The 26,025-nt window shown below is 32.4% G+C and overlaps 12 non-coding genes across 12 annotated transcripts; all 12 read right to left on the reverse strand.

The window, feature by feature from the left end:
* Window positions 1-1,449: 1,449 nt before the first annotated feature.
* On the reverse strand, window positions 1,450-1,521 carry TRNAC-GCA (transfer RNA cysteine (anticodon GCA)). Its single transcript has one exon. It is a non-coding gene; the product is annotated as a tRNA-Cys (tRNA).
* Window positions 1,522-2,409: 888 nt separating this feature from the next.
* Window positions 2,410-2,481, reverse strand: TRNAC-GCA (transfer RNA cysteine (anticodon GCA)). The gene has a single exon. It is a non-coding gene; the product is annotated as a tRNA-Cys (tRNA).
* A 2,818-nt stretch (window positions 2,482-5,299) lies between these two features.
* Window positions 5,300-5,371, reverse strand: TRNAC-GCA (transfer RNA cysteine (anticodon GCA)). The gene has a single exon. It is a non-coding gene; the product is annotated as a tRNA-Cys (tRNA).
* An 893-nt stretch (window positions 5,372-6,264) lies between these two features.
* TRNAC-GCA (transfer RNA cysteine (anticodon GCA)) lies at window positions 6,265-6,336 on the reverse strand. The gene has a single exon. It is a non-coding gene; the product is annotated as a tRNA-Cys (tRNA).
* Window positions 6,337-6,364: 28 nt separating this feature from the next.
* TRNAC-GCA (transfer RNA cysteine (anticodon GCA)) lies at window positions 6,365-6,436 on the reverse strand. The gene has a single exon. It is a non-coding gene; the product is annotated as a tRNA-Cys (tRNA).
* A 7,627-nt stretch (window positions 6,437-14,063) lies between these two features.
* On the reverse strand, window positions 14,064-14,135 carry TRNAC-GCA (transfer RNA cysteine (anticodon GCA)). Its single transcript has one exon. It is a non-coding gene; the product is annotated as a tRNA-Cys (tRNA).
* Window positions 14,136-15,028: 893 nt separating this feature from the next.
* On the reverse strand, window positions 15,029-15,101 carry TRNAC-GCA (transfer RNA cysteine (anticodon GCA)). The gene has a single exon. It is a non-coding gene; the product is annotated as a tRNA-Cys (tRNA).
* A 1,853-nt stretch (window positions 15,102-16,954) lies between these two features.
* TRNAC-GCA (transfer RNA cysteine (anticodon GCA)) lies at window positions 16,955-17,026 on the reverse strand. The gene has a single exon. It is a non-coding gene; the product is annotated as a tRNA-Cys (tRNA).
* An 894-nt stretch (window positions 17,027-17,920) lies between these two features.
* On the reverse strand, window positions 17,921-17,992 carry TRNAC-GCA (transfer RNA cysteine (anticodon GCA)). Its single transcript has one exon. It is a non-coding gene; the product is annotated as a tRNA-Cys (tRNA).
* An 893-nt stretch (window positions 17,993-18,885) lies between these two features.
* TRNAC-GCA (transfer RNA cysteine (anticodon GCA)) lies at window positions 18,886-18,957 on the reverse strand. Its single transcript has one exon. It is a non-coding gene; the product is annotated as a tRNA-Cys (tRNA).
* Window positions 18,958-19,850: 893 nt separating this feature from the next.
* Window positions 19,851-19,922, reverse strand: TRNAC-GCA (transfer RNA cysteine (anticodon GCA)). Its single transcript has one exon. It is a non-coding gene; the product is annotated as a tRNA-Cys (tRNA).
* A 3,787-nt stretch (window positions 19,923-23,709) lies between these two features.
* On the reverse strand, window positions 23,710-23,781 carry TRNAC-GCA (transfer RNA cysteine (anticodon GCA)). Its single transcript has one exon. It is a non-coding gene; the product is annotated as a tRNA-Cys (tRNA).
* Between the last annotated feature and the right edge of the window lie 2,244 nt (window positions 23,782-26,025).

A 26,025-nucleotide genomic window follows, 5' to 3' on the forward strand; every position in this document is an offset into this window, starting at 1 on the left:
CTCAAAATAAAATGTTGTGCTGCAAATGTGTTTTTGAGGAAGAAGTTCGCCAAACAATGACAAATTATTTCAATAAGCGGACTCCTCTGTTTTGTTTTTTCTTCCCTTCTCAATCGTTGTCATTCAAAAATAATTGTTCTTCAAAATGCACACCAGTCTTTTGATGGACACATTGGCAATAATGAGTGACATTTTCAGGAACAATACAAAAGTCTCGATTTAAAAATAAGCTGCTGTTGATATCTCATCAAAAAAAAGTCAACTTGTCGACGTAAGAGTCTTTTAATAATTTGCATGCAATTTGTTTTTAAATTATTTGCAAATACAAAGCTGCATTGCAATTCCAATTCTGCATATTCTTTCATTATTTAATTTGAAAAGGTGTTAAATGAAGCCAACATCCTCATTCATCACAGATTTCAAAAATTCTCCTTTGAATTTGTTGCATTTCATGAAAATATTGCTATCGAAAAGTTGAGAATGAAGTGGACACTCATATTCGAACTGAGGACATTTTGAACTCCATTCAAATGCTCCACCACTGAGCTATATCCCCTCATTATAAAAAAAAAAGTTCTACAAGCTTTTCATGAAGCAATCAGTGTGTACTTACCTTTCTTTTTATTGTTTATTTTTGCCTTTTGGCTGGTATCTTTCTTTCGCTTTCCTCATGATACTTTTCTTCCCTTTCAGTTGCTGAAAGTGCATTCTCATGTTTGTGCATTTCATTGAAATCATTTCCATTGCAAGATTTGGAGTTTAATGTTCATATTACTTTTATCTCCACAGCTGTCATATTCTATTTTTATGTTCCCTTCACGGGAGATGAGTTTCTGAAAATTCCTTCCTTTATCCAAACAAATATGTGTTTTTGAAAATGTTTTCCTGATGAAAAACAACGAGAAAAGATGATACACCAGAGATTTCGAATTACATCCACAGCAGTCACATTCTGTTTCTTTAACTGAAAATAAAACGTTGTTCTGCAAATGTGTTTTTGAGGAAGAAGTTCGCCAAACAATAACAAATTATTTCAATAAGCGGACTCCTCTGTTTGTTTTTTCTTCCCTTCTCCATCGTTGTCATTCAAAAATAATTGTTCTTCAAAATGCACACAAGTCTTTTTAATGGACACATTGGCAATAATGAGTGACATTTTCATAAATAATACAAAAGTCTCGATTTAAAAATAAGCTGCTGTTGATATCTCAGCAAAAAAAAAGTCAAGTTGTCGACGTAAGAATCTTTTAATCATTTGCATACAATTTGTTTTCAAATCATTTGCAAATACAAAGCTACATTGCAATTCCAATTCTGCATATTCTTTCATTATTTATTTTGAAAAGGTGTTAAATGAAGCCAACATCAACATTCATCACAGATTTCACAAACACTCCTTTGAATTTGTTGAATTTCATGAAAATATTATTATCAAAAAGTTGAGAATGATGGGGACACTCAGATTTGAACTGATGACATTTTGAACTGCGATCAAATGCTCTACCACTGAGCTATATCCCCTCTTGATAAAAGAAAGTTCTACAAGCTTTTCATGAAGCAATCAGTTTCTACTTTCCTTTTTTTTTCGTGTTTATTTTTGCCTTTTTGCTGGTTTCTTTGTTTCGTTTTCCTCATGATACTTTTCTTCCCTTTCAGTTGCTGAAAGTGCATTCTAATGTTTGTGCATTTCATTGAAATCATTTCCATTGCAAGATTTGGAGTTTAATGTTCATATTACTTTTATCTCCACAGCTGTCAAATTCTATTTTTATGTTAACTTCACGGGAGATGAGTTTCTGAAAATTCTCACCTTTATCCAAACAAATATCTGTTTTGGAAAATGTTTTCCTGATGAAAAAAACCGAGAAAAGATTATACACCAGAGATACAAAATTACATCCACAGCAGTCACATTCTGTTTCTTTAACTCAAAATAAAATGTTGTGCTGCAAATGTGTTTTTGAGGAAGTTCGCCAAACAATGACAAATTATTTCAAAAAGCGGACTCCTCTGTTTTGTTTTTTCTTCCCTTCTCCATCGTTGTCATTCAAAAATAATTGTTCTTCAAAATGCACACCAGTCTTTTGATGGACACATTGGCAATAATGAGTGACATTTTCATGAAGAATATAAAAGTCTCGATTTAAAAATAAGCTGATGTTGATATCTCAGCAAAAAAAAAGTCAAGTTGTCGACGTAAGAGTCTTTTAATAATTTGCATGCAATTTGTTTTTAAATTATTTGCAAACACAAAGCTACATTGCAATTCATATTCTGCATATTCTTTCATTATTTATTTTGAAAAGGTGTTTAATGAAGCCAACATCAACATTCATCACAGATTTCACAAATGCTCCTTTGAATTTGTTGAATTTCATGAAAATGTTGCTGTCAAGAAGTTGAGAATGAAGGGGACACTCAGATTCGAACTGAGGACATTTTGAACTGCAGTCAAATGCTCTACCACTGAGCTATATCCCCTCTGCATAAAAATAAAATTTCTCAAGCTTTTTATGAAGCAATCAGTGTGTACTTTCCTTTCTCTTTATTGTTTATTTTTGCCTTTTGGCTGGTTTCTTTGTTTCGCTTTCCTCATGATACTTTTCTTCCCTTTCAGTTGCTGAAAGTGCATTCTCATGTTTGTGCATTTCATAGAAATCATTTCCATTGCAAGATTTGGAGTTTAATGTCCATATTACTTTTATATCCACAGCTGTCAAATACTATTTTTATGTTCCCTTAATGGGAGATGAGTTTCTGAAAATTCCTTCCTTTGTCCAAACAAATATGTGTTTTTGAAAATGTTTTCCTGATGAAAAACAACGAGAAAAGATGATACACCAGAGATTTCGAATTACATCCACAGCAGTCACATTCTGTTTCTTTAACTGAAAATAAAACGTTGTTCTGCAAATGTGTTTTTGAGGAAGAAGTTCGCCAAACAATGACAAATTATTTCAATAAGCGGACTCCTCTGTTTGTTTTTTCTTCCCTTCTCCATCGTTGTCATTCAAAAATAATTGTTCTTCAAAATGCACACCAGTCTTTTGATGGACACATTGGCAATAATGAGTGACATTTTCAGGAACAATACAAAAGTCTCGATTTAAAAATAAGCTGCTGTTGATATCTCATCAAAAAAAAGTCAACTTGTCGACGTAAGAGTCTTTTAATAATTTGCATGCAATTTGTTTTTAAATTATTTGCAAATACAAAGCTGCATTGCAATTCCAATTCTGCATATTCTTTCATTATTTAATTTGAAAAGGTGTTAAATGAAGCCAACATCAACATTCATCACAGATTTCACAAATTCTCCTTTGAATTTGTTGCATTTCATGAAAATATTGCTATCGAAAAGTTGAGAATGAAGTGGACACTCATATTCGAACTGACGACATTTTGAACTCAAGTTAAATGCTCCACCACTGAGCTATATCCCCTCATTATAAAAAAAAAAGTTCTACAAGCTTTTCATGAAGCAATCAGTGTGTACTTACCTTTCTTTTTATTGTTTATTTTTGCCTTTTGGCTGGTATCTTTCTTTCGCTTTCCTCATGATACTTTTCTTCCCTTTCAGTTGCTGAAAGTGCATTCTCATGTTTGTGCATTTCATTGAAATCATTTCCATTGCAAGATTTGGAGTTTAATGTTCATATTACTTTTATCTCCACAGCTGTCATATTCTATTTTTATGTTCCCTTCACGGGAGATGAGTTTCTGAAAATTCCTTCCTTTATCCAAACAAATATGTGTTTTTGAAAATGTTTTCCTGATGAAAAACAACGAGAAAAGATGATACACCAGAGATTTCGAATTACATCCACAGCAGTCACATTCTGTTTCTTTAACTGAAAATAAAACGTTGTTCTGCAAATGTGTTTTTGAGGAAGAAGTTCGCCAAACAATAACAAATTATTTCAATAAGCGGACTCCTCTGTTTGTTTTTTCTTCCCTTCTCCATCGTTGTCATTCAAAAATAATTGTTCTTCAAAATGCACACCAGTCTTTTGATGGACACATTGGCAATAATGAGTGACATTTTCAGGAACAATACAAAAGTCTCGATTTAAAAATAAGCTGCTGTTGATATCTCAGCAAAAAAAAAGTCAAGTTGTCGACGTAAGAGTGTTTTAATAATTTGCATGCAATTTGTTTTTAAATTATTTGCAAATACAAAGCTGCATTGCAATTCCAATTGTGCATATTCTTTCATTATTTAATTTGAAAAGGTGTTAAATGAAGCCAACATCAACATTCATCACAGATTTCACAAATTCTCCTTTGAATTTGTTGAATTTCATGAAAATATTGCTATCGAAAAGTTCAGAATGAAGTGGACACTCATATTCGAACTGAGGACATTTTGAACTCCAGTCAAATGCTCCACCACTGAGCTATATCCCCTCACTATAAAAAAAAAGTTCTACAAGCTTTTCATGAAGCAATCAGTGTGTACTTACCTTTCTTTTTATTGTTTATTTTTGCCTTTTGGCTGGTATCTTTCTTTCGCTTTCCTCATGATACTTTTCTTCCCTTTCAGTTGCTGAAAGTGCATTCTCATGTTTGTGCATTTCATTGAAATCATTTCCATTGCAAGATTTGGAGTTTAATGTTCATATTACTTTTATCTCCACAGTTGTCATATTCTATTTTTATGTTCCCTTCACGGGAGATGAGTTTCTGAAAATTCCTTCCTTTATCCAAACAAATATGTGTTTTTGAAAATGTTTTCCTGATGAAAAACAACGAGAAAAGATGATACACCAGAGATTTCGAATTACATCCACAGCAGTCACATTCTGTTTCTTTAACTGAAAATAAAACGTTGTTCTGCAAATGTGTTTTTGAGGAAGAAGTTCGCCAAACAATAACAAATTATTTCAATAAGCGGACTCCTCTGTTTGTTTTTTCTTCCCTTCTCCATCGTTGTCATTCAAAAATAATTGTTCTTCAAAATGCACACAAGTCTTTTTAATGGACACATTGGCAATAATGAGTGACATTTTCATAAATAATACAAAAGTCTCGATTTAAAAATAAGCTGCTGTTGGTATCTCAGCAAAAAAAAAGTCAAGTTGTCGACGTAAGAATCTTTTAATCATTTGCATACAATTTGTTTTCAAATCATTTGCAAATACAAAGCTACATTGCAATTCCAATTCTGCATATTCTTTCATTATTTATTTTGAAAAGGTGTTAAATGAAGCCAACATCAACATTCATCACAGATTTCACAAACACTCCTTTGAAATTGTTGAATTGCATTAAAATATTATTATCAAAAAGTTGAGAATGATGGGGACACTCAGATTTCAACTGAGGACATGTTGAGCTGCAGTCAAATGCTCTACCACTGAGCTATATCCCCTTCTTGATAAAAATTAACGTTCTACAAGCTTTTCATGAAGCAATCAGTGTGTACTTTCCTTTCTTTTTCGTGTTTATTTTTGCCTTTTTGCTGGTTTCTTTGTTTCGCTTTCCTCATGATACTTTTCTTCCCTTTCAGTTGCTGAAAGTGCATTCTAATGTTTATTCATTTCATTGAAATCATTTCCATTGCAAGATTTGGAGTTTAATGGTCATATTACTTTTATCTCCACAGCTGTCAAATTCTATTTTTATGTTCCCTTCATGGGAGATGAGTTTCTGAAAATTCCCACATTTATCCAAACAAATATGTGTTTTGGAAAATGTATTCCTGATGAAAAAAAACGAGAAACGATTACATACCAGAGATACAGAATTACATCCACAGCAGTCACATTCTGTTTCTTTAACTCAAAAGAAAATGTTGTGCTGCAAATGTGTTTTTGAGGAAGAAGTTCGCCAAACAATGACAAATTATTTCAATAAGTGGACTCCTCTGTTTGTTTTTTCTTCCCTTCTCCATCGTTGTCATTCAAAAATAATTGTTCTTCAAAATGCACACCAGTCTTTTGATGGACACATTGGCAAAAAAGAGTGACATTTTCATGAAGAATACAAAAGTCTCGATTTAAAAATAAGCTGCTGTTGATATCTCAGCAAAAAAAAAGTAAAGTTGTCCACGTAAGAGTCTTTTAATAATTTGCATACAATTTGTTTTTAAATTATTTGCAAATACAAAGCTACATTGCAATTCATATTCTGCATATTCTTTCATTATTTATTTTGAAAAGGTGTTAAATGAAGTCAACATCAACATTCATCAATTATTTCACAAATACTCCTTTGAATTTGCTGAATTTCATGAAAATATTGTTGTAAAAAAGTTGAGAATGAAGGGAACACTCAGATTCGAACTGAGGACATTTTGAACTGTAGTCAAATACTCTACCACTGAGCTATATCCCCTCATTATAAAAAAAAAAGTTGAGAATGAAGGGGACACTCAGATTTGAACTGAGGACATTTTGAACTGCAGTCAAATACTCTACCACTAAGCTATATCCCCTCATTATAAAAAAAAAAGTTCTACAAGCTTTTCATGAAGCAATCAGTGTGTACTTTCCTTTCTTTTGATTGTTTATTTTTGCCTTTTTGCTGGTTTCTTTGTTTCGCTTTCCTCATGATACTTTTCTTCCCTTTCAGTTGCTGAAAGTGCATTCTAATGTGTATTCATTTCATTGAAATCATTTCCATTGCAAGATTTGGAGTTTAATGTTCATATTACTTTCATCTCCACAGCTGTCAAATTCTATTTTTATGTTCCCTGGATGGGAGATGAGTTTCTGAAAATTCCCACCTTTATCCAAACAAATATCTGTTTTGGAAAATGTTTTCCTGATGAAAAAAACCCAGAAAAGATGATACACCAGAGATACAAAATTACATCCACAGCAGTCACATTCTGTTTCTTTAACTCAAAATAAAATGTTGTGCTGCAAATGTGTTTTTGAGGAAGTTTGCCAAACAATGACAAATTATTTCAAAAAGCGGACTCCTCTGTTTTGTTTTTTCTTCCCTTCTCCATCGTTGTCATTCAAAAATAATTGTTCTTCAAAATGCACACCAGTCTTTTGATGGACACATTGGCAATAATGAGTGACATTTTCAGGAAGAATACAAAAGTCTTGATTTAAAAATAAGCTGCTGTTGATATCTCATCCAGAAAAGTCAAGTTGTCGACGTAAGAGTCTTTTAATAATTTGCATACAATTTGTTTTTAAATTATTTGCAAATACAAAGCGACATTGCAATTCCAATTCTGCATATTCTTTCATTATTTATTTTGACAAGGTGTTCAATGAAGCCAACATCAACATTCATCAAATATTTCACAAATACTCCTTTGAATTTGTTGAATTTCATGAAAATATTGCTGTCAAAATGTTGAGAATGAAGGGGACACTCAGATTCGAATTGAGAACATTTTGAACTGCAGTCAAATGCTCTACCACTGAGCGATATCCCCTCTTCATAAAAATAAAATTTCTACAAGCTTTCCATGAAGCAATCAGTGTGTACTTTCCTTTCTTTTTATTGTTTATTTTTGCCTTTTGGCTGGTTTCTTTGTTTCGCTTTCCTCATGATACTTTTCTTCCCTTTCAGTTGCTGAAAGTGCATTCTCATGTTTGTGCATTTCATTGAAATCATTTCCATTCCAAGATTTGGAGTTTAATGTTCATATTAATTTTATCTCCACAGCTGTCAAATTCTATTTTTATGTTCCCCGAATGGGAGATGAGTTTCTGAAAATTCCCACCTTTATCCAAACAAATATGTGTTTTGGACAATGTTTTCCTGATGAAAAAAAACGAGAAAAGATTACACACCAGAGATATAGAATTACATCCACAGCAGTCACATTCTGTTTTTTTAACTGAAAATAAAATGTTGTGCTGCAAATGTGTTTTTGAGGAAGAAGTTCGCCAAACAATGACAAATTATTTCAAAAAGCGGACTCCTCTGTTTTGTTTTTTCTTCCCTTCTCCATCGTTGTCATTCAAAAATAATTGTTCTTCAAAATGCACACCAGTCTTTTGATGGACACATTGGCAATAATGAGTGACATTTTCATAAAGAAAAGAAAAGTCTCGATTTAAAAATAAGCTGATGTTGACATCTCAGCAAAAAAAAAGTCAAGTTGTCGACGTAAGTGTTTTAATAATTTGCATGCAATTTGTTTTTAAATTATTTGCAAATACAAAGCGACATTGCAATTCCAATTCTGCATATTCTTTCATTATTTATTTTGACAAGGTGTTCAATGAAGCCAACATCAACATTCATCAAATATTTCACAAATACTCCTTTGAATTTGTTGAATTTCATGAAAATATTGCTGTCAAAAAGTTGAGAATGAAGGGGACACTCAGATTCGAATTGAGAACATTTTGAACTGCAGTCAAATGCTCTACCACTGAGCGATATCCCCTCTTCATAAAAATAAAATTTCTACAAGCTTTCCATGAAGCAATCAGTGTGTACTTTCCTTTCTTTTTATTGTTTATTTTTGCCTTTTGGCTGGTTTCTTTGTTTCGCTTTCCTCATGATACTTTTCTTCCCTTTCAGTTGCTGAAAGTGCATTCTCATGTTTGTGCATTTCATTGAAATCATTTCCATTCCAAGATTTGGAGTTTAATGTTCATATTACTTTTATCTCCACAGCTGTCAAATTCTATTTTTATGTTCCCCGAATGGGAGATGAGTTTCTGAAAATTCCCACCTTTATCCAAACAAATATGTGTTTTGGACAATGTTTTCCTGATGAAAAAAAACGAGAAAAGATTACACACCAGAGATATAGAATTACATCCACAGCAGTCACATTCTGTTTTTTTAACTGAAAATAAAATGTTGTGCTGCAAATGTGTTTTTGAGGAAGAAGTTCGCCAAACAATGACAAATTATTTCAAAAAGCGGACTCCTCTGTTTTGTTTTTTCTTCCCTTCTCCATCGTTGTCATTCAAAAATAATTGTTCTTCAAAATGCACACCAGTCTTTTGATGGACACATTGGCAATAATGAGTGACATTTTCATAAAGAAAAGAAAAGTCTCGATTTAAAAATAAGCTGATGTTGACATCTCAGCAAAAAAAAAGTCAAGTTGTCGACGTAAGTGTTTTAATAATTTGCATGCAATTTGTTTTTAAATTATTTGCAAATACAAAGCTGCATTGCAATTCCAATTGTGCATATTCTTTCATTATTTAATTTGAAAAGGTGTTAAATGAAGCCAACATCAACATTCATCACAGATTTCACAAATTCTCCTTTGAATTTGTTGAATTTCATGAAAATATTGCTATCGAAAAGTTGAGAATGAAGTGGACACTCATATTCGAACTGAGGACATTTTGAACTCCAGTCAAATGCTCCACCACTGAGCTATATCCCCTCACTATAAAAAAAAAGTTCTACAAGCTTTTCATGAAGCAATCAGTGTGTACTTACCTTTCTTTTTATTGTTTATTTTTGCCTTTTGGCTGGTATCTTTCTTTCGCTTTCCTCATGATACTTTTCTTCCCTTTCAGTTGCTGAAAGTGCATTCTCATGTTTATTCATTTCATTGAAATCATTTCCATTGCAACATTTGGAGTTTAATGTTCATATTACTTTTATCTCCACAGCTGTCAAATTCTATTTTTATGTTCCCTTCATGGGAGATGAGTTTCTGAAAATTCCCACATTTATCCAAACAAATATGTGTTTTGGAAAATGTTTTCCTGATGAAAAAAAACGAGAAACGATTACACACCAGAGATACAGAATTACATCCACAGCAGTCACATTCTGTTTCTTTAACTCAAAATAAAATGTTGTGCTGCAAATGTGTTTTTGAGGAAGAAGTTCACCAAACAATGACAAATTATCTCAATAAGCGGACTCCTCTGTTTGTTTTTTCTTCCCTTCTCCATCGTTGTCATTCAAAAATAATTGTTCTTCAAAATGCACACCAGTCTTTTGATGGACACATTGGCAATAATGAGTGACATTTTCAGGAAGAATACAAAAGTCTTGATTTAAAAATAAGCTGCTGTTGATATCTCATCCAGAAAAGTCAAGTTGTCGACGTAAGAGTCTTTTAATAATTTGCATACAATTTGTTTTTAAATTATTTGCAAATACAAAGCGACATTGCAATTCCAATTCTGCATATTCTTTCATTATTTATTTTGACAAGGTGTTCAATGAAGCCAACATCAACATTCATCAAATATTTCACAAATACTCCTTTGAATTTGTTGAATTTCATGAAAATATTGCTGTCAAAAAGTTGAGAATGAAGGGGACACTCAGATTCGAATTGAGAACATTTTGAACTGCAGTCAAATGCTCTACCACTGAGCGATATCCCCTCTTCATAAAAATAAAATTTCTACAAGCTTTCCATGAAGCAATCAGTGTGTACTTTCCTTTCTTTTTATTGTTTATTTTTGCCTTTTGGCTGGTTTCTTTGTTTCGCTTTCCTCATGATACTTTTCTTCCCTTTCAGTTGCTGAAAGTGCATTCTCATGTTTGTGCATTTCATTGAAATCATTTCCATTCCAAGATTTGGAGTTTAATGTTCATATTACTTTTATCTCCACAGCTGTCAAATTCTATTTTTATGTTCCCCGAATGGGAGATGAGTTTCTGAAAATTCCCACCTTTATCCAAACAAATATGTGTTTTGGACAATGTTTTCCTGATGAAAAAAAACGAGAAAAGATTACACACCAGAGATATAGAATTACATCCACAGCAGTCACATTCTGTTTTTTTAACTGAAAATAAAATGTTGTGCTGCAAATGTGTTTTTGAGGAAGAAGTTCGCCAAACAATGACAAATTATTTCAAAAAGCGGACTCCTCTGTTTTGTTTTTTCTTCCCTTCTCCATCGTTGTCATTCAAAAATAATTGTTCTTCAAAATGCACACCAGTCTTTTGATGGACACATTGGCAATAATGAGTGACATTTTCATAAAGAAAAGAAAAGTCTCGATTTAAAAATAAGCTGATGTTGACATCTCAGCAAAAAAAAAGTCAAGTTGTCGACGTAAGTGTTTTAATAATTTGCATGCAATTTGTTTTTAAATTATTTGCAAATACAAAGCTGCATTGCAATTCCAATTGTGCATATTCTTTCATTATTTAATTTGAAAAGGTGTTAAATGAAGCCAACATCAACATTCATCACAGATTTCACAAATTCTCCTTTGAATTTGTTGAATTTCATGAAAATATTGCTATCGAAAAGTTGAGAATGAAGTGGACACTCATATTCGAACTGAGGACATTTTGAACTCCAGTCAAATGCTCCACCACTGAGCTATATCCCCTCACTATAAAAAAAAAGTTCTACAAGCTTTTCATGAAGCAATCAGTGTGTACTTACCTTTCTTTTTATTGTTTATTTTTGCCTTTTGGCTGGTATCTTTCTTTCGCTTTCCTCATGATACTTTTCTTCCCTTTCAGTTGCTGAAAGTGCATTCTCATGTTTATTCATTTCATTGAAATCATTTCCATTGCAACATTTGGAGTTTAATGTTCATATTACTTTTATCTCCACAGCTGTCAAATTCTATTTTTATGTTCCCTTCATGGGAGATGAGTTTCTGAAAATTCCCACATTTATCCAAACAAATATGTGTTTTGGAAAATGTTTTCCTGATGAAAAAAAACGAGAAACGATTACACACCAGAGATACAGAATTACATCCACAGCAGTCACATTCTGTTTCTTTAACTCAAAATAAAATGTTGTGCTGCAAATGTGTTTTTGAGGAAGAAGTTCACCAAACAATGACAAATTATCTCAATAAGCGGACTCCTCTGTTTGTTTTTTCTTCCCTTCTCCATCGTTGTCATTCAAAAATAATTGTTCTTCAAAATGCACACCAGTCTTTTGATGGACACATTGGCAATAATGAGTGACATTTTCAGGAAGAATACAAAAGTCTTGATTTAAAAATAAGCTGCTGTTGATATCTCATCCAGAAAAGTCAAGTTGTCGACGTAAGAGTCTTTTAATAATTTGCATACAATTTGTTTTTAAATTATTTGCAAATACAAAGCGACATTGCAATTCCAATTCTGCATATTCTTTCATTATTTATTTTGACAAGGTGTTCAATGAAGCCAACATCAACATTCATCAAATATTTCACAAATACTCCTTTGAATTTGTTGAATTTCATGAAAATATTGCTGTCAAAAAGTTGAGAATGAAGGGGACACTCAGATTCGAATTGAGAACATTTTGAACTGCAGTCAAATGCTCTACCACTGAGCGATATCCCCTCTTCATAAAAAATAAAATTTCTACAAGCTTTCCATGAAGCAATCAGTGTGTACTTTCCTTTCTTTTTATTGTTTATTTTTGCCTTTTGGCTGGTTTCTTTGTTTCGCTTTCCTCATGATACTTTTCTTCCCTTTCAGTTGCTGAAAGTGCATTCTCATGTTTGTGCATTTCATTGAAATCATTTCCATTCCAAGATTTGGAGTTTAATGTTCATATTACTTTTATCTCCACAGCTGTCAAATTCTATTTTTATGTTCCCCGAATGGGAGATGAGTTTCTGAAAATTCCCACCTTTATCCAAACAAATATGTGTTTTGGACAATGTTTTCCTGATGAAAAAAAACGAGAAAAGATTACACACCAGAGATATAGAATTACATCCACAGCAGTCACATTCTGTTTTTTTAACTGAAAATAAAATGTTGTGCTGCAAATGTGTTTTTGAGGAAGAAGTTCGCCAAACAATGACAAATTATTTCAAAAAGCGGACTCCTCTGTTTTGTTTTTTCTTCCCTACTCCATCGTTGTCATTCAAAAATAATTGTTCTTCAAAATGCACACCAGTCTTTTGATGGACACATTGGCAATAATGAGTGACATTTTCATAAAGAAAAGAAAAGTCTCGATTTAAAAATAAGCTGATGTTGACATCTCAGCAAAAAAAAAGTCAAGTTGTCGACGTAAGTGTTTTAATAATTTGCATGCAATTTGTTTTTAAATTATTTGCAAATACAAAGCTGCATTGCAATTCCAATTGTGCATATTCTTTCATTATTTAATTTGAAAAGGTGTTAAATGAAGCCAACATCAACATTCATCACAGATTTCACAAATTCTCCTTTGAATTTGTTGAATTTCATGAAAATATTGCTATCGAAAAGTTGAGAATGAAGTGGACACTCATATTCGAACTGAGGACATTTTGAACTCCAGTCAAATGCTCCACCACTGAGCTATATCCCCTCACTATAAAAAAAAAGTTCTACAAGCTTTTCATGAAGCAATCAGTGTGTACTTACCTTTCTTTTTATTGTTTATTTTTGCCTTTTGGCTGGTATCTTTCTTTCGCTTTCCTCATGATACTTTTCTTCCCTTTCAGTTGCTGAAAGTGCATTCTCATGTTTGTGCATTTCATTGAAATCATTTCCATTGCAAGATTTGGAGTTTAATGTTCATATTACTTTTATCTCCACAGTTGTCATATTCTATTTTTATGTTCCCTTCACGGGAGATGAGTTTCTGAAAATTCCTTCCTTTATCCAAACAAATATGTGTTTTTGAAAATGTTTTCCTGATGAAAAACAACGAGAAAAGATGATACACCAGAGATTTCGAATTACATCCACAGCAGTCACATTCTGTTTCTTTAACTGAAAATAAAACGTTGTTCTGCAAATGTGTTTTTGAGGAAGAAGTTCGCCAAACAATAACAAATTATTTCAATAAGCGGACTCCTCTGTTTGTTTTTTCTTCCCTTCTCCATCGTTGTCATTCAAAAATAATTGTTCTTCAAAATGCACACAAGTCTTTTTAATGGACACATTGGCAATAATGAGTGACATTTTCATAAATAATACAAAAGTCTCGATTTAAAAATAAGCTGCTGTTGATATCTCAGCAAAAAAAAAGTCAAGTTGTCGACGTAAGAATCTTTTAATCATTTGCATACAATTTGTTTTCAAATCATTTGTAAATACAAAGCTACATTGCAATTCCAATTCTGCATATTCTTTCATTATTTATTTTGAAAAGGTGTTAAATGAAGCCAACATCAACATTCATCACAGATTTCACAAACACTCCTTTGAAATTGTTGAATTGCATTAAAATATTATTATCAAAAAGTTGAGAATGATGGGGACACTCAGATTTCAACTGAGGACATGTTGAGCTGCAGTCAAATGCTCTACCACTGAGCTATATCCCCTTCTTGATAAAAATTAACGTTCTACAAGCTTTTCATGAAGCAATCAGTGTGTACTTTCCTTTCTTTTTCGTGTTTATTTTTGCCTTTTTGCTGGTTTCTTTGTTTCGCTTTCCTCATGATACTTTTCTTCCCTTTCAGTTGCTGAAAGTGCATTCTAATGTTTATTCATTTCATTGAAATCATTTCCATTGCAAGATTTGGAGTTTAATGGTCATATTACTTTTATCTCCACAGCTGTCAAATTCTATTTTTATGTTCCCTTCATGGGAGATGAGTTTCTGAAAATTCCCACATTTATCCAAACAAATATGTGTTTTGGAAAATGTATTCCTGATGAAAAAAAACGAGAAACGATTACATACCAGAGATACAGAATTACATCCACAGCAGTCACATTCTGTTTCTTTAACTCAAAAGAAAATGTTGTGCTGCAAATGTGTTTTTGAGGAAGAAGTTCGCCAAACAATGACAAATTATTTCAATAAGCGGACTCCTCTGTTTGTTTTTTCTTCCCTTCTCCATCGTTGTCATTCAAAAATAATTGTTCTTCAAAATGCACACCAGTCTTTTGATGGACACATTGGCAATAAAGAGTGACATTTTCATGAAGAATACAAAAGTCTCGATTTAAAAATAAGCTGCTGTTGATATCTCAGCAAAAAAAAAGTAAAGTTGTCCACGTAAGAGTCTTTTAATAATTTGCATACAATTTGTTTTTAAATTATTTGCAAATACAAAGCTACATTGCAATTCATATTCTGCATATTCTTTCATTATTTATTTTGAAAAGGTGTTAAATGAAGCCAACATCAACATTCATCACAGATTTCACAAATACTCCTTTGAATTTGTTGAATTTCATGAAAATATTGCTATTGAAAAGTTGAGAATGAAGTGAGACACTCAGATTCGAACTGAGGACATTTTGAACTGCAGTCAAATACTCTACCACTAAGCTATATCCCCTCATTATAATAAAAAAAAGTTCTACAAGCTTTTCATGAAGCAATCAGTGTGTACTTTCCTTTCTTTTTATTGTTTATTTTTGCCTTTTGGCTGGTTTCTTTCTTTCACTTTCCTCATGATACTTTTCTTCCCTTTCAGTTGATGAAAGTGCATTCTCATGTTTGTGCATTTCATTGAAATCATTTCCATTGCAAGATTTCGAGTTTAATGTTCATATTACTTTTATCGACACAGCTGTCAAATTCTATTTTTTTGTTCCCTTCACGGGAGATGAGTTTCTGAAAATTCCCACCTTTATCCAAACAAATATGTGTTTTGGAAAATGTTTTCCTGATGAAAAACAACGAGAAAAGATTATACACCAGAGATATATAATTGCATCCACAGCAGTCACATTCTGTTTCTTTAACTGAAAATAAAATGTTGTGCTGCAAATGTGTTTTTGAGGAAGAAGTCCGCCAAACAATAACAAATTATTTCAACAAGCGGACTCCTCTGTTTGTTTTTCCTTCCCTTCTCCATCGTTGTCATTCAAAAATAATTGCTCTTCAAAATGCACACCAGTCTTTTGATGGACACATTGGCAATAATGAGTGACATTTTCATGAAGAATACAAAAGTCTCCATTTAAAAATAAGCTGCTGTTGATATCTCAGCAAAAAAAGTCAAGTTGTCGACGTAAGAGTCTTTTAATAATTTGCATACAATTTGTTTTTAAATTATTTGCAAATACAAAGCTACATTGCAATTCCAATTCTGCATATTCTTTCATTATTTAATTTGAAAAGGTGTTAAATGAAGCCAACATCAACATTCATCACAGATTTCACAAATTCTCCTTTGAATTTGTTGAATTTCATGAAAATATTGCTATCGAAAAGTTGAGAATGAAGTGGACACTCATATTCGAACTGAGGATATTTTGAACTCCAGTCAAATGCTCCACCACTGAGCTATATCCCCTCATTATAAAAAAAAAAGTTCTACAAGCTTTTCATGAAGCAATCAGTGTGTACTTTCCTTTCTTTTGATTGTTTATTTTTGCCTTTTTGCTGGTTTCTTTGTTTCGTTTTCCTCATGATACTTTTCTTCCCTTTCAGTTGCTGAAAGTGCATTCTAATGTTTGTGCATTTCATTGAAATCATTTCCATTGCAAGATTTGGAGTTTAATGTTCATATTACTTTTATCTCCACAGCTGTCAAATTCTATTTTTATGTTAACTTCACGGGAGATGAGTTTCTGAAAATTCTCACCTTTATCCAAACAAATATCTGTTTTGGAAAATGTTTTCCTGATGAAAAAAACCGAGAAAAGATTATACACCAGAGATACAAAATTACATCCACAGCAGTCACATTCTGTTTCTTTAACTCAAAATAAAATGTTGTGCTGCAAATGTGTTTTTGAGGAAGTTCGCCAAACAATGACAAATTATTTCAAAAAGCGGACTCCTCTGTTTTGTTTTTTCTTCCCTTCTCCATCGTTGTCATTCAAAAATAATTGTTCTTCAAAATGCACACCAGTCTTTTGATGGACACATTGGCAATAATGAGTGACATTTTCATGAAGAATATAAAAGTCTCGATTTAAAAATAAGCTGATGTTGATATCTCAGCAAAAAAAAAGTCAAGTTGTCGACATAAGAGTCTTTTAATAATTTGCATGCAATTTGTTTTTAAATTATTTGCAAACACAAAGCAACATTGCAATTCATATTCTGCATATTCTTTCATTATTTATTTTGAAAAGGTGTTAAATGAAGCCAACATCAACATTCATCACAGATTTCACAAATGCTCCTTTGAATTTGTTGAATTTCATGAAAATGTTGCTGTCAAGAAGTTGAGAATGAAGGGGACACTCAGATTCGAACTGAGGACATTTCGAACTGCAGTCAAATGCTCTACCACTGAGCTATATCCCCTCTTCATAAAAATAAAAGTTCTACAAGCTTTTCATGAAGCAATCAGTGTGTACTTTCCTTTCTTTCTATTGTTTATTTTTTGCCTTTTGGCTGGTTTCTTTGTTTCGCTTTCCTCACGATACTTTTCTTCCCTTTCAGTTGCTGAAAGTGCATTCTCATATTTGTGCATTTCATTGAAATCATTTCCATTGCAAGATTTGGAGTTTAATGTTCATATTACTTTTATCTCCACAGCTGTCAAATTCTATTTTTATGTTCACTTCATGGGAGATGAGTTCCTGAAAATTCCTTCCTTTATCCAAACAAATATGTGTTTTTGAAAATGTTTTCCTGATGAAAAACAACGAGAAAAGATTATACACCAGAGATATATAATTACATCCACAGCAGTCACATTCTGTTTCTTTAACTGAAAATAAAATGTTGTGCTGCAAATGTGTTTTTGAGGAGGAAGTCCGCCAAACAATAACAAATTATTTCAACAAGCGGACTCCTCTGTTTTGTTTTTTCTTCCCTTCTCCATCGTTGTCATTCAAAAATAATTGCTCTTCAAAATGCACACCAGTCTTTTGATGGACACATTGGCAATAATGAGTGACATTTTCATGAAGAATACAAAAGTCTCTATTTAAAAATAAGCTGCTGTTGATATCTCAGCAAAAAAAAAGTCAAGTTGTCGACGTAAGAGTCTTTTAATAATTTGCATACAATTTGTTTTTAAATTATTTGCAAATACAAAGCTACATTGCAATTCATATTCTGCATATTCTTTCATTATTTATTTTGAAAAGGTGTTAAATGAAGCCAACATCAACATTCATCAAATATTTCACAAATACTCCTTTGAATTTGCTGAATTTCATGAAAATATTGTTGTAAAAAAGTTGAGAACGAAGGGGACACTCAGATTCGAACTGAGGACATTTTGAACTGCAGTCAAATACTCTACCACTGAGCTATATCCCCTCATTACAAAAAAAAAAGTTCTACAAGCTTTTCATGAAGCAATCAGTGTGTACTTTCCTTTCTTTTCATTGTTTATTTTTGCCTTTTTGCTGGTTTCTTTGTTTCGCTTTCCTCATGATACTTTTCTTCCCTTTCAGTTGCTGAAAGTGCATTCTCATGTTTGTGCATTTCATTGAAATCATTTCCATTGCAAGATTTGGAGTTTAATGTTCATATTACTTTTATCTCCACAGCTGTCATATTCTATTTTTATGTTCCCTTCACGGGAGATGAGTTTCTGAAAATTCCTTCCTTTATCCAAACAAATATGTGTTTTTGAAAATGTTTTCCTGATGAAAAACAACGAGAAAAGATGATACACCAGAGATTTCGAATTACATCCACAGCAGTCACATTCTGTTTCTTTAACTGAAAATAAAACGTTGTTCTGCAAATGTGTTTTTGAGGAAGAAGTTCGCCAAACAATAACAAATTATTTCAATAAGCGGACTCCTCTGTTTGTTTTTTCTTCCCTTCTCCATCGTTGTCATTCAAAAATAATTGTTCTTCAAAATGCACACAAGTCTTTTTAATGGACACATTGGCAATAATGAGTGACATTTTCATAAATAATACAAAAGTCTCGATTTAAAAATAAGCTGCTGTTGATATCTCAGCAAAAAAAAAGTCAAGTTGTCGACGTAAGAATCTTTTAATCATTTGCATACAATTTGTTTTCAAATCATTTGCAAATACAAAGCTACATTGCAATTCCAATTCTGCATATTCTTTCATTATTTATTTTGAAAAGGTGTTAAATGAAGCCAACATCAACATTCATCACAGATTTCACAAACACTCCTTTGAAATTGTTGAATTGCATTAAAATATTATTATCAAAAAGTTGAGAATGATGGGGACACTCAGATTTCAACTGAGGACATGTTGAGCTGCAGTCAAATGCTCTACCACTGAGCTATATCCCCTTCTTGATAAAAATTAACGTTCTACAAGCTTTTCATGAAGCAATCAGTGTGTACTTTCCTTTCTTTTTCGTGTTTATTTTTGCCTTTTTGCTGGTTTCTTTGTTTCGCTTTCCTCATGATACTTTTCTTCCCTTTCAGTTGCTGAAAGTGCATTCTAATGTTTAATCATTTCATTGAAATCATTTCCATTGCAAGATTTGGAGTTTAATGTTCATATTACTTTTATCTCCACAGCTGTCAAATTCTATTTTTATGTTCCCTTCATGGGAGATGAGTTTCTGAAAATTCGCACATTTATCCAAACAAATATGTGTTTTGGAAAATGTTTTCCTGATGAAAAAAAACGAGAAACGATTACACACCAGAGATACAGAATTACATCCACAGCAGTCACATTCTGTTTCTTTAACTCAAAATAAAATGTTGTGCTGCAAATGTGTTTTTGAGGAAGAAGTTCGCCAAACAATGACAAATTATTTCAATAAGCGGACTCCTCTGTTTGTTTTTTCTTCCCTTCTCCATCGTTGTCATTCAAAAATAATTGTTCTTCAAAATGCACACCAGTCTTTTGATGGACACATTGGCAATAAAGAGTGACATTTTCATGAAGAATACAAAAGTCTCGATTTAAAAATAAGCTGCTGTTGATATCTCAGGAAAAAAAAAGTCAAGTTGTCGACGTAAGAGTCTTTTAATAATTTGCATACAATTTGTTTTTAAATTATTTGCAAATACAAAGCTACATTGCAATTCATATTCTGCATATTCTTTCATTATTTATTTTGAAAAGGTGTTAAATGAAGCCAACATCAACATTCATCAAATATTTCACAAATACTCCTTTGAATTTGCTGAATTTCATGAAAATATTGTTGTAAAAAAGTTGAGAATGAAGGGGACACTCAGATTCGAACTGAGGACATTTTGAACTGCAGTCAAATACTCTACCACTGAGCTATATCCCCTCATTATAAAAAAAAAAGTTCTACAAGCTTTTCATGAAGCAATCAGTGTGTACTTTCCTTTCTTTTCATTGTTTATTTTTGCCTTTTTGCTGGTTTCTTTGTTTCGCTTTCCTCATGATACTTTTCTTCCCTTTCAGTTGCTGAAAGTGCATTCTAATGTGTATTCATTTCATTGAAATCATTTCCATTGCAAGATTTGGAGTTTAATGTTCATATTACTTTCATCTCCATAGCTGTCAAATTCTATTTTTATGTTCCCTGGATGGGAGATGAGTTTCTGAAAATTCCCACCTTTATCCAAACAAAGATGTGTTTTGTAAAATGTTTTCCTGATGAACAAAAACGAGAAAAGATTATACACCAGAGATACAAAATTACATCCACAGCAGTCACATTCTGTTTCTTTAACTCAAAATAAAACGTTGTTCTGCAAATGTGTTTTTGAGGAAGAAGTTCGCCAAACAATAACAAATTATTTCAATAAGCGGACTCCTCTGTTTGTTTTTTCTTCCCTTCTCCATCGTTGTCATTCAAAAATAATTGTTCTTCAAAATGCACACCAGTCTTTTGATGGACACATTGGCAATAATGAGTGACATTTTCAGGAACAATACAAAAGTCTCGATTTAAAAATAAGCTGCTGTTGATATCTCATCAAAAAAAAGTCAACTTGTCGACGTAAGAGTCTTTTAATAATTTGCATGCAATTTGTTTTTAAATTATTTGCAAATACAAAGCTGCATTGCAATTCCAATTCTGCATATTCTTTCATTATTTAATTTGAAAAGGTGTTAAATGAAGCCAACATCAACATTCATCACAGATTTCACAAATTCTCCTTTGAATTTGTTGCATTTCATGAAAATATTGCTATCGAAAAGTTGAGAATGAAGTGGACACTCATATTCGAACTGAGGACATTTTGAACTCCAGTCAAATGCTCCACCACTGAGCTATATCCCCTCATTATATAAAAAAAAGTTCTACAAGCTTTTCATGAAGCAATCAGTGTGTACTTACCTTTCTTTTTATTGTTTATTTTTGCCTTTTGGCTGGTTTCTTTGTTTCGCTTTCCTCACGATACTTTTCTTCCCTTTCAGTTGCTGAAAGTGCATTCTCATGTTTGTGCATTTCATTGAAATCATTTCCATTGCAAGATTTGGAGTTTAATGTTCATATTACTTTTATCTCCACAGCTGTCATATTCTATTTTTATGTTCCCTTCACGGGAGATGACTTTCTGAAAATTCCTTCCTTTATCCAAACAAATATGTGTTTTTGAAAATGTTTTCCTGATTAAAAACAACGAGAAAAGATGATACACCAGAGATTTCGAATTACATCCACAGCAGTCACATTCTGTTTCTTTAACTGAAAATAAAACGTTGTTCTGCAAATGTGTTTTTGGGGAAGAAGTTCGCCAAACAATAACAAATTATTTCAATAAGCGGACTCCTCTGTTTGTTTTTTCTTCCCTTCTCCATCGTTGTCATTCAAAAATAATTGTTCTTCAAAATGCACACAAGTCTTTTTAATGGACACATTGGCAATAATGAGTGACATTTTCATAAATAATACAAAAGTCTCGATTTAAAAATAAGCTGCTGTTGATATCTCAGCAAAAAAAAAGTCAAGTTGTCGACGTAAGAATCTTTTAATCATTTGCATACAATTTGTTTTCAAATCATTTGCAAATACAAAGCTACATTGCAATTCCAATTCTGCATATTCTTTCATTATTTATTTTGAAAAGGTGTTAAATGAAGCCAACATCAACATTCATCACAGATTTCACAAACACTCATTTGAAATTGTTGAATTGCATTAAAATATTATTATCAAAAAGTTGAGAATGATGGGGACACTCAGATTTCAACTGAGGACATGTTGAGCTGCAGGCAAATGCTCTACCACTGAGCTATATCCCCTTCTAGATAAAAATTAACGTTCTACAAGCTTTTCATGAAGCAATCAGTGTGTACTTTCCTTTCTTTTTCGTGTTTATTTTTGCCTTTTTGCTGGTTTCTTTGTTTCGCTTTCCTCATGATACTTTTCTTCCCTTTCAGTTGCTGAAAGTGCATTCTAATGTTTATTCATTTCATTGAAATCATTTCCATTGCAAGATTTCGAGTTTAATGTTCATATTACTTTTATCTCCACAGCTGTCAAATTCTATTTTTATGTTCCCTGGATGGGAGATGAGTTTCTGAAAATTCCTTCCTTTATCAAAACAAATATGTGTTTTGGAAACATGTTTTCCTGATGAACAAAAACGAGGAAAGATGATACACCAGAGATACAGAATTACATCCACAGCAGTCACATTCTGTTTCTTTAACTCAAAATAAAATGTTGTGCTGCAAATGTGTTTTTGAGGAAGAAGTTCGCCAAACAATGACAAATTATTTCAATAAGCGGACTCCTCTGTTTGTTTTTTCTTCCCTTCTCCATCGTTGTCATTCAAAAATAATTGTTCTTCAAAATGCACACCAGTCTTCTGATGGACACATTGGCAATAATGAGTGACATTTTCAGGAACAATACAAAAGTCTCGATTTAAAAATAAGCTGCTGTTGATATCTCATCAAAAAAAAGTCAACTTGTCGACGTAAGAGTCTTTTAATAATTTGCATGCAATTTGTTTTTAAATTATTTGCAAATACAAAGCTGCATTGCAATTCCAATTCTGCATATTCTTTAATTATTTAATTTGAAAAGGTGTTAAATGAAGCCAACATCAACATTCATCACAGATTTCACAAATTCTCCTTTGAATTTGTTGCATTTCATGAAAATATTGCTATCGAAAAGTTGAGAATGAAGTGGACACTCATATTCGAACTGAGGACATTTATGAACTCCAGTCAAATGCTCCACCACTGAGCTATATCCCCTCATTATAAAAAAAAAAGTTCTACAAGCTTTTCATGAAGCAATCAGTGTGTACTTACCTTTCTTTTTATTGTTTATTTTAGCCTTTTGGCTGGTTTCTTTGTTTCGCTTTCCTCACGATACTTTTCTTCCCTTTCAGTTGCTGAAAGTGCATTCTCATGTTTGTGCATTTCATTGAAATCATTTCCATTGCAAGATTTGGAGTTTAATGTTCATATTACTTTTATCTCCACAGCTGTCATATTCTATTTTTATGTTCCCTTCACGGGAGATGAGTTTCTGAAAATTCCTTCCTTTATCCAAACAAATATGTGTTTTTGAAAATGTTTTCCTGATTAAAAACAACGAGAAAAGATGATACACCAGAGATTTCGAATTACATCCACAGCAGTCACATTCTGTTTCTTTAACTGAAAATAAAACGTTGTTCTGCAAATGTGTTTTTGAGGAAGAAGTTCACCAAACAATAACAAATTATTTCAATAAGCGGACTCCTCTGTTTGTTTTTTCTTCCCTTCTCCATCGTTGTCATTCAAAAATAATTGTTCTTCAAAATGCACACAAGTCTTTTTAATGGACACATTGGCAATAATGAGTGACATTTTCATAAATAATACAAAAGTCTCGATTTAAAAATAAGCTGCTGTTGATATCTCAGCAAAAAAAAAGTCAAGTTGTCGACGTAAGAATCTTTTAATCATTTGCATACAATTTGTTTTCAAATCATTTGCAAATACAAAGCTACATTGCAATTCCAATTCTGCATATTCTTTCATTATTTATTTTGAAAAGGTGTTAAATGAAGCCAACATCAACATTCATCACAGATTTCACAAACACTCCTTTGAAATTGTTGAATTGCATTAAAATATTATTATCAAAAAGTTGAGAATGATGGGGACACTCAGATTTCAACTGAGGACATGTTGAGCTGCAGTCAAATGCTCTACCACTGAGCTATATCCCCTTCTAGATAAAAATTAACGTTCTACAAGCTTTTCATGAAGCAATCAGTGTGTACTTTCCTTTCTTTTTCGTGTTTATTTTTGCCTTTTTGCTGGTTTCTTTGTTTCGCTTTCCTCATGATACTTTTCTTCCCTTTCAGTTGCTGAAAGTGCATTCTAATGTTTATTCATTTCATTGAAATCATTTCCATTGCAACATTTGGAGTTTAATGTTCATATTACTTTTATCTCCACAGCTGTCAAATTCTATTTTTATGTTCCCTTCATGGGAGATGAGTTTCTGAAAATTCCCACATTTATCCAAACAAATATGTGTTTTGGAAAATGTTTTCCTGATGAAAAAAAACGAGAAACGATTACACACCAGAGATACAGAATTACATCCACAGCAGTCACATTCTGTTTCTTTAACTCAAAATAAAATGTTGTGCTGCAAATGTGTTTTTGAGGAAGAAGTTCACCAAACAATGACAAATTATCTCAATAAGCGGACTCCTCTGTTTGTTTTTTCTTCCCTTCTCCATCGTTGTCATTCAAAAATAATTGTTCTTCAAAATGCACACCAGTCTTTTGATGGACACATTGGCAATAATGAGTGACATTTTCAGGAAGAATACAAAAGTCTTGATTTAAAAATAAGCTGCTGTTGATATCTCATCCAGAAAAGTCAAGTTGTCGACGTAAGAGTCTTTTAATAATTTGCATACAATTTGTTTTTAAATTATTTGCAAATACAAAGCGACATTGCAATTCCAATTCTGCATATTCTTTCATTATTTATTTTGACAAGGTGTTCAATGAAGCCAACATCAACATTCATCAAATATTTCACAAATACTCCTTTGAATTTGTTGAATTTCATGAAAATATTGCTGTCAAAAAGTTGAGAATGAAGGGGACACTCAGATTCGAATTGAGAACATTTTGAACTGCAGTCAAATGCTCTACCACTGAGCGATATCCCCTCTTCATAAAAATAAAATTTCTACAAGCTTTCCATGAAGCAATCAGTGTGTACTTTCCTTTCTTTTTATTGTTTATTTTTGCCTTTTGGCTGGTTTCTTTGTTTCGCTTTCCTCATGATACTTTTCTTCCCTTTCAGTTGCTGAAAGTGCATTCTCATGTTTGTGCATTTCATTGAAATCATTTCCATTCCAAGATTTGGAGTTTAATGTTCATATTACTTTTATCTCCACAGCTGTCAAATTCTATTTTTATGTTCCCCGAATGGGAGATGAGTTTCTGAAAATTCCCACCTTTATCCAAACAAATATGTGTTTTGGACAATGTTTTCCTGATGAAAAAAAACGAGAAAAGATTACACACCAGAGATATAGAATTACATCCACAGCAGTCACATTCTGTTTTTTTAACTGAAAATAAAATGTTGTGCTGCAAATGTGTTTTTGAGGAAGAAGTTCGCCAAACAATGACAAATTATTTCAAAAAGCGGACTCCTCTGTTTTGTTTTTTCTTCCCTTCTCCATCGTTGTCATTCAAAAATAATTGTTCTTCAAAATGCACACCAGTCTTTTGATGGACACATTGGCAATAATGAGTGACATTTTCATAAAGAAAAGAAAAGTCTCGATTTAAAAATAAGCTGATGTTGACATCTCAGCAAAAAAAAAGTCAAGTTGTCGACGTAAGTGTTTTAATAATTTGCATGCAATTTGTTTTTAAATTATTTGCAAATACAAAGCTGCATTGCAATTCCAATTGTGCATATTCTTTCATTATTTAATTTGAAAAGGTGTTAAATGAAGCCAACATCAACATTCATCACAGATTTCACAAATTCTCCTTTGAATTTGTTGAATTTCATGAAAATATTGCTATCGAAAAGTTGAGAATGAAGTGGACACTCATATTCGAACTGAGGACATTTTGAACTCCAGTCAAATGCTCCACCACTGAGCTATATCCCCTCACTATAAAAAAAAAGTTCTACAAGCTTTTCATGAAGCAATCAGTGTGTACTTACCTTTCTTTTTATTGTTTATTTTTGCCTTTTGGCTGGTATCTTTCTTTCGCTTTCCTCATGATACTTTTCTTCCCTTTCAGTTGCTGAAAGTGCATTCTCATGTTTGTGCATTTCATTGAAATCATTTCCATTGCAAGATTTGGAGTTTAATGTTCATATTACTTTTATCTCCACAGTTGTCATATTCTATTTTTATGTTCCCTTCACGGGAGATGAGTTTCTGAAAATTCCTTCCTTTATCCAAACAAATATGTGTTTTTGA

The sequence above is a fragment of the Myxine glutinosa genome, chromosome 1 (genome assembly GCF_964187855.1).
Source record: "Myxine glutinosa chromosome 1, kmMyxGlut1.1, whole genome shotgun sequence".
Taxonomy (NCBI): domain Eukaryota; kingdom Metazoa; phylum Chordata; class Myxini; order Myxiniformes; family Myxinidae; genus Myxine; species Myxine glutinosa.